This window comes from Camelus ferus, chromosome 10, assembly GCF_009834535.1.
Source record: "Camelus ferus isolate YT-003-E chromosome 10, BCGSAC_Cfer_1.0, whole genome shotgun sequence".
NCBI lineage: Eukaryota > Metazoa > Chordata > Mammalia > Artiodactyla > Camelidae > Camelus > Camelus ferus.
In genome coordinates this window covers 44,866,267-44,874,536 of record NC_045705.1, presented here as the reverse complement: position 1 = coordinate 44,874,536, position 8,270 = coordinate 44,866,267, and the positions used below count along the sequence as shown (strand labels likewise).

The following is an 8,270-nucleotide window of genomic DNA, read 5'->3' as shown; positions in this document are numbered from 1 at the left end:
CTGACTCAAGGAGTGACCAACCAGGCTACCAACCCCTGGAGACCAGTCCCTGGGGGAGTAAACTCACAGAGGACTGTGGAGATACCTCTCCTGTACAGCACTTACACGATGAGAATTTAACACTTACTTGTGGAATATTTCGACCATCTAGATCAGGGGTCTGCAGACTCAGGCCCCTGGGCCAGATCTGGCCAAATGCATCCATTTATGTCTTCAGCTGCTGTCACACGACAATGGCGGAGTTGAGTAGTTGCCGTGCAGGGATGAGAAGGACCCCAAAGCCTAAAATATTTACCTTCTGGCTCTTTACTGGGAAAAGTAATCCCCTGGTCTAGATGGTAAGTCCCCCCAACGCAGAAACTATGTCCCTTGTGAGAGGTTTAGGGACACTCTCAGGATTATTCACCTAGTAAGTGTGGGTCTGGAAGTCTCAACATTCAGGACTGTCAAGGCAGTTAGCAATTAAATGTGCACAAATAGAGGTGGAATTTGACAAATAAAGATATCCCTCCCAAGAGTAAAAGTCATATGGCACAGCGGGGTGAGCTCAGTGTCAGGAATAAGGCTTCTGAGCAGGGTCTCCATTGAAGCAGACTCGCCCCTACTTCCTAACCACATGGCCTCGGGAAAGTACGTAATTTACCTCTCTGAGCCTTGGTTGCCTCAGCTGTAAAATGGGTATAATAATGCTGATTTTTTATAGGACTATTATGAGGATAAAGGATGATAATCTATGCAAAATGCTAGCACAGTGCCTGGCAGATACTGGGAGCTCTCTCTGGAGCTGGTTCCCCTCATTGATCATACTTCTCAACTGAGCCCCCCCGGCAATGATGTGCCCTCCCTTGACCTCCATCTCCATGTCCCTCCTAATGCAGATTACATGGCTGGACAGGGACAGAATGAGAGCCCTGGGATCATGAGTGGCAGCAGAAGGTAGAGATTGAAGGATTTTAGAATCACTAAACCTGAGTTCCGATCTCAGCCTTGTTACTCATGGAGCCATCTAACCCTGAGCATGTGGGTTGACCTCTCCAAGCCTCAGTTTCCTCATCTGGAAGATGAAGGAAAATAGACCCTTCCTTGCAGGGGCATAATGAAGCTTGAACGCAATAATATGTGCTACGTATTTGGAACACTCCAGAATCATCGGTAGTAAGCCCTTAGTTGCTACTCTCCTCCTGGATGAGCTGGCTTAGATAGATTCTTGTTTTTCCTGAGTTGTTGCAGGAAGGGGTAGCTTTGGGTGTCTGTAGGCCCCTGGTGGACCCCACCTTGGGGGTAAGAGGCTCTAAGAAGTCTTTTGTCCTGTCCCACTGAAGTGGAAAGTTCTATAAAAGCCAGAGGTACAGCAGGCCAAACCAGCTTAGCTACACTCCTGGCATGGGGACCAACCAGTGACTTTGAAAATGTGTGTTTTCCTGGATAAAACCTCTAATTGGACAATTGTAGGTCTTCTGGCTTTATGTCGACTTTATGACTTTGAAAGCTCTTAAGCTGGGGCGAGGAAAAATTTATGAATGGGATTTCTTTATTTCTGTAGCACTCTGACTCATGCTGTTGGCCCAGCCAGGGGGGCTCGGCTTCCATTACTTGTTAATTTCTCTTTGCCGGGTGGTCCTGACTCTGCCCACTCCGTCACTGAGCCGTGGCCAGTGGGTACTGAAACCTAGACAGGGGGTTTCTCGCTGCTTAAAAGATTGTGCTGTACCCAGACTGATTTCCCAGGCAGAGGAATATGGTGCTTGGGAATTTCTCAGGGAAGCTTTGCAGTTTTCTCAAATTTTGAAAGCTTGTTTTTACCAGAGTTCTTAAGTCCCTCTCATAATCTGAGTTCAAGGCATGTGGCTTAGAGGAAAGGCCAATTCCTAGGCTGAGAAACATTTCCTTTGGGTCCCCACATCCAAACTGTTTTGAAAGTAGACAGTAGAGCTACAAAGACATGTCTGAACCAGTGTAGCAATGAGACAGACTTCACTTAAAATTTGTGTTATTTAGGGTAATGTAACTCTATAACAAAAGACCCAAAAATGTATAAAGGATCAACCCAATAGAAATTTATTTCATGTTCATATAATAGTCCAAGGCTGACGTTTCTTGTCAGTGGGTGGCTCTCCTCCACCCAGTGATTCAGGAACCCAGGCTCCTTCCATCCTACGGCTTCTCCGTCCTGCATCTAGCCAATGGAAGGTGAGAAAGAACGTGGAGAAGGCTCACCAGCTTCATAAAAGCCTCAGCCGGGAAATGACTCTCATCACCTCTTATATTTCATGGGTGAGGTAACATGGCCATGCCTAGACATAGAGGGGGCTGCCAGCTGTAGTTGCTCACTGGGAAGTTCCTTCACATGCACTGTGTACTATGGAAGGAAGACCATGAATTTTAGGGACAATTAGCAATATTTGCTATGGAGATGGAAAAATACCAAAATGGAGTCCATAAAGAATTAAATACTGCTAGGGTGCTGTTGGGTCCAGCACCTGGTCGAATCTCACTATCTTTGCCTGCATCCCCAGCCCTTAGAGCAGTGCCAGGCATGAAGTAGATGCTCAGTGAGTGCTGGGGAAAGGAGTGAATGAATGAACCTGTGAATATTCAGCCAGTTCTATTCCTTTGTTCCCTGGCTTGGACCACTTAGTAGAAAGCCCAGATTTCTGGCCAACTGCTTCAGGCAACATGGAGAGGACATCTGTTGGGCCAGAGTCCAAGAGTCGGTCAAATGTTCCCCCTCGAAAGAATGCAGACACTTTTACTTACTTATCTAATTTACAAATTGCTTTTGTTGAAGAGAGTAAAAGTGATGTAAATTCAGGACTATCCAAAAGGATCTGGTGTGTGGATGTTGTACCCAAGGAGCCACAGGATTTCTGATTAGAAGCTCCCCTACAGGGCATTGAGGCCCCAGCTGCACCTGTTAACCAGCTCACAAGCCAGCCCACTTGACAGTGGCTGCCTGGGCTTGGCTTCTGGGGAAAGTGTGCTGGGATTGATTAGCAGAGTGTTCTGCAGGCAAGGGGGAGGAGATGGTTAAGCAAATCCCGTGTCCTTGAGAGACCTTACCAAGCTTCAGATTCCTGTATTTTAGACAGGGAGGTGGAGCCACCTGCCATGGGAGATTTAGGTTGGAAGGCCTAGATCAGGAGGCGCTTGGAGCCAGGCACTAAGTAGATGAGGACAGAGAAGGGCAGAGCAATCAGAAGAGAGTTCGCTGGAAAACTCTATTGGAAATTCAAGAGAGCTAAGGGCAAGGGGCCGTCAGCTATGGTGGCTACTTCTGAGAGAGAAAAGTGGAAGCAGTGCGTGGGGTGCAGTGGGGTTTGGAATCTGAGACTGACATGCTTCATGCTGAGCTTGGTCAACCTTAGAGGGGTGTTACCGGCCAAAATATGTTCCTCCCAAATTTGTATGTTCAAGTCCTAACACCCAGTATTTCAGAATGTGACTGTATTTGAAGACAGGGTCTTTGAAGAGGTAATTAAGTTAAAATGAGGTCATTAAGTTTAAATTAGTGTAGGTCCTAATCTAATCTGACTCTGGTGTCCTTAACCAAAAGAGGAGATTAGAACACAGGTACACGCACAGAGGTAGGACCTCGCGGAGACACAGGGAGAAGATGACCATCCATAAGGCAAGGAAAGAGGCCTCAGGGGAGGCCAGCCCTGCTGACACCTTGATCTTGGACTTCTGGCTTCCAGAGCTGTGAGAAGAGAAATTTCTGTTGCTTTAGCTACCCAGTCAGTGGTAGTACTTCATTATGTCAGCCCTAGCAAAGTAACATGGGGGAAAGGAAGCCTGCAGTCCTTGCCTGTGTTTCTCTCCAGGGCATATGCCACAAGGTGGTTGCATGAACTTGGGTAGGGGTAGAAACTGCAGGAGGCTCTGCTGGGCCTCAGGGATGCCCTGGAGCCTGCAGCCTCGCAGGCCTCTCATGCTGACCTGGGCCCATGGACACCATGGCCGCTACCACCTGGTTCCTCCTCTGTGCCTCCCTGTGCTGGCTGCTGGGGGTCCTGAGACACCTGGGTCTTGGCCTCCAACCCATGTGAGCTCTGTTTAGAGGGAGAGGAAGTCTTGGATCCTAAGACGACATCGATTACAAAATACTACCCATTCAATAACAGTGTTCCAGGAGGCAAGAAATAATCAGAAGCATGGATTGTAAGACCTCTTCTGATTTTAGTCCAGGGAAAATGGGACCACCTGCGTGTCTTTGAATCAAGGAAGAGGCGTCAATCAGTGGTTCTAGTACAGGGGTGTGCGCTGTGACAGGGAGAGCGCTGGGAGAGATTGAGGAATTCTGTCTTGGGAGGAGGTTCAGGACCCTAGAGAAGGCATATCTGAGGAGGAGTATGCCAGGCCAACCACGCAGGAAGGGTATTCTCAGCAGAGGGAACAGCATGGACAAAGGAATAGGATGAATACATATCTGCAATAGCAAGAGTGTAGGAAGAAGAGAAAACAGAGGTGAGGCTGGACAGACGGATGAGTGCAGACTGTGAAGGGCCTGGAAGGCCATGCCCAAGGTCCTCAGCTGCTTCCAGAGCAGAGGCTGGGAAAGGAGGCTGCAGGCCAGGGGAGCATCCCAGGCCCCTTCAGAACAGGGGGTCCTGAAGCAGATGTGTCACAGCTCCATCTCCTCTGGTGGCTCCCTGGGTGGGAGCACAGACGCTTGGCAAATAAGGGATGGTCTATGTAAAGCCACTTGTGAGTTGGCTCTAGAATGTACACTAAGGATGGAGAAGGAGACGGGGAAGGAGCATATCTGGAGGAAGAAGGCCCTGAGGAGGAGTGGGGCCTGGGGCAAGTCCCTGCCTCTCCCTGGGCCTCGGCTTCCTCAGTACCTCGTAGTGGAAAGTTGTGCAGGCTCAGGAGCCAGTTGCATGGGTTCAAAGCCGGGCTCTATCACGTACCACATGTGTGTGATGGTCAAATTACTTAACCTCTGGGCCCAAGTTTTCTCCTGTGTAAATGGGATAACAGTGGTATCTACTGTTTAGAGTTGCGGTGAGGATAAATGAGACAAGGCATGTAAAGCACGTTGCCACGTGCAAATCACTCAAAATCAGCTACTGTTAAATATGATGAGATGATGATGATGGACTAGCTTTGTGGGTTTTTAACCTGAAACTGATATTTTTTCCAACATACTGGGAATGTCAGTGTGTAAGGAAGGTGACACTGAGCTCTTCTGGTTGACGCAGTGGAGACCTTGAGCCCAGGCCCTAGACATCCGCCTTTCTGCAGGGTGGTTTCCTAGCCCACCCAGGACACCTTTGTGGAAACCGTAGGCTCCCCAAACCCCAGTTGAAAGTGATTGTCCCAGAGGATTCGGGGATCCCTCTTAGCTGCTCCTTTGAATCCAGTTCTTCCTTCTGAAGCCCTAGCATCCATCTGGAATAGCAGTCCTTTACAGCTCAAAATCCCTTTTCCAAAAGCATCAACTGAGCCAGGCCCCGGGGAGGGGACGGTCTGGTTAAGGCAAACCAAACTGGACATGGAGCGGTGAGGAGGTTATCTGAGCAACAACCCTGGCTGCAAAGACCCACAGACAACCGGGTACCGCCTCCACGTTTTTTAGTCAATACATTTTAACTTTAGGAATTTGACTTGTTCTGATTCATTGCACTGCCCATCAAAGTCACCTTCATTCCTCCAAAGCTTGAGTCAAGACTTATCTTCAAGATAGGCCTTTGCAAAAGATCCCATGCTTAACCCACAGTTGTTCTGTCAGCCTTCTTGCTATCTTCTTAGTTGGGTTTCTGTTATCTCCACTTGCTACCGACAACATACTTCAAAAAGTATCCCACTTAGAATCTTTGGGATCTACTTTCTCAAATAATTTAGTTTAGTCCCCTTAAAGTAAAATTGCAAGAAGTACGTTGCTATTTTGGCTAATGACCTGAACTATATTATTCCTTAATACATTCCCCAGATTGCGGCTGTGGTACATCCAATGTTTACTCATAACCTTAGTGGAAAATGTTACTGGTCTCATTGTCACCACTGCAATAAATTTGCTGTGATGTGAGCATAACCTGTCTCAGTTTAGCCCCAGTGACAATTTTTTGAACACTGTGATCAGCAGTGCCCTGCTCATTAAGAATGAGGCTTTACCTCCACATTTTTTAAGTTGAAGTATAGTTGATGGACAATATTATGTAAGTTACCACTAATCTATTCCCTATATGTATAAGTCTGGTTTTTTTTTTTGTTATATTCAATAGTTTGTTGTATTTTTTAGATTCCACGTATAAGTGGTATCATACAGTATTTGTCTTTGTCTGGCTTATTTCACTTAGCATAATACCCTCCAAGTCCATCCATGTTGCTGCAAATGGCAAAGCTTCATTCTTTTTTATGACTGAGTAGTATTTCATCATATATACACCACATCCACTTTATGCATTCATCTGTTGATGGACACTTAGGTTGCTTCCATATCTTAGCTATTGTAAATAATGCTGCTATGAACCTTGAGGTGCATGTATCTTTTCAAATTGATGCTTCCATTTTCTTCAGATGTATACTCAGGAGTGGAATTGCTAGGTCATATGGTAGTCCCATTGTTAGCTTTTTGAGGAATCTCCATACTGTTTTCCACAGTGGCTGCATCAACACATTTTTTAAGATAAGTCATCCTGATGCTACTGCCTCCTCCAGTGAGAGTCCAGGGTTGTTTCTCCTGTACCACTATCCCCTTCCATACCTATGGCTCCTACTCATTCTTCAAAACAATCCCAAATGCCACCTCTTCCAGGAAGCCTTCCTAAATCTCCTCAGTTAGAATTTTTACTTCTCCCTCTCTTGGTCCTTCCTTGGAACTTACACAGCATGTATGGTACTCTGCTTGAGTTTGAGTTATATCTCTTATTTCCGTTGCTATGTTGTAAGTTCAATGAGGGCAAAGATTTTTATCATACTGGTCTTCGTACTCCCATGTATATGGGAAGGCCATGGACTGAGCTTCAACTCCTAGGTCTTTCTGTATATGTAAACTTAGACAAATTATCTAATGTATCTAAGTCTTAGCATTCCAGTCTGTAAAATGGGGGTAAAAACCCTTTTTTCCCACAAGCTTATTGTGAGCATTAAATGATATGACTTGTATGAAGTAATAATGAAAATGAAATAATTATACTAATGAGAGCTAATAGTGATTAAGTTAGTTACTGATCTAAACTCTTTACAAGCTCATTTAAAACTTTTTTAAAATTTGGAAATAATTCTAGATTTGTAGGAAGTTGCAAAGTAGTACGACGAGATGCCTTGTACCCTCCGCCCAGTTTTCTCCAGTAGTTAAATCTTACGTGATTATAGTAGCGTCAAAACCAGGAAGCTGACTGTGGCATGATGACGTGTGAGCACAGTCCTGGGTCCACTTGTGTGGATTTGTGTAACCACCACCACAGTCAAGACACCCACCTTCCACCTTCCACTATGCTTAACTCCCATTGACCATCAGTATGCTTTCTGTCTGCATGCTTGTGTCATTTCAACAATGTTGTCTGAATGGAATGACAGTGTGTGACCTCCTAAGATTGACTTTTTTCACAGTGTAATACATCCAAGTTGTTGTGTGTATCAACAGTTCATCCCTTTGTGTTGCTGAGTAATGTTCTGTGGTGTGGTGGTGCTGTGGTTTAAGCACTGAAGGATGTCTGGGTTGTTTCTGATTTGGGGCTATTACAAATAAAGCTGCTGTAAGCATTCATGTGTAGGTTTTTATGTGAACCTAAATCTTCATTTCTCTAAAATAAATACCCAGGAGTGTAATGGTTGGGTTCTATGGCAAGTGTACGTTTGATTTTTAAAGAATCAACGATTTCCCGGAGTAGCTGTAGCATTTTACATTCCCACGAGCAATGTGTGAGCAATTCAGTTTCTCCTCATCTTTGCCAGAATTTCATGTTGTCACTATTTTTTTTAAATCTTAGCTCTTCTAATAAGTATGTTGTGACATCTCACCATGGTCTGACTTGCATTTCCCTGGTAGGTAGTGATGTTGAGCACCTTTTCTTATTTGCCATGTGTATAGCCTTTTTGGTTAAATGGTTCTCCATATCACTTGTTCATTTTCTAATTGAATTGCTTGGGGTTTTTTTTAATGTGAAGTTTTCATTTTTTTATTGCAGTATATTCAGTTTACAATGTTGTGTTAATTTCTGGTGTACTGCATAGTGATTCAGTTATAGATACATATATATATATTTCTTTTCATTTTCTTTTTCATTATAGGCTATAACAAGGTATTAGTTTCCTGTGCTATATAA

General features: G+C 45.0%; 1 non-coding gene across 1 annotated transcript; it reads right to left on the bottom strand.

The window, feature by feature from the left end:
• Window positions 1-5,977: 5,977 nt before the first annotated feature.
• On the bottom strand, window positions 5,978-6,110 carry LOC116666703. Its single transcript, XR_004323605.1, has one exon. It is a non-coding gene; the product is annotated as a small nucleolar RNA SNORA1 (small nucleolar RNA).
• Window positions 6,111-8,270: the final 2,160 nt, after the last annotated feature.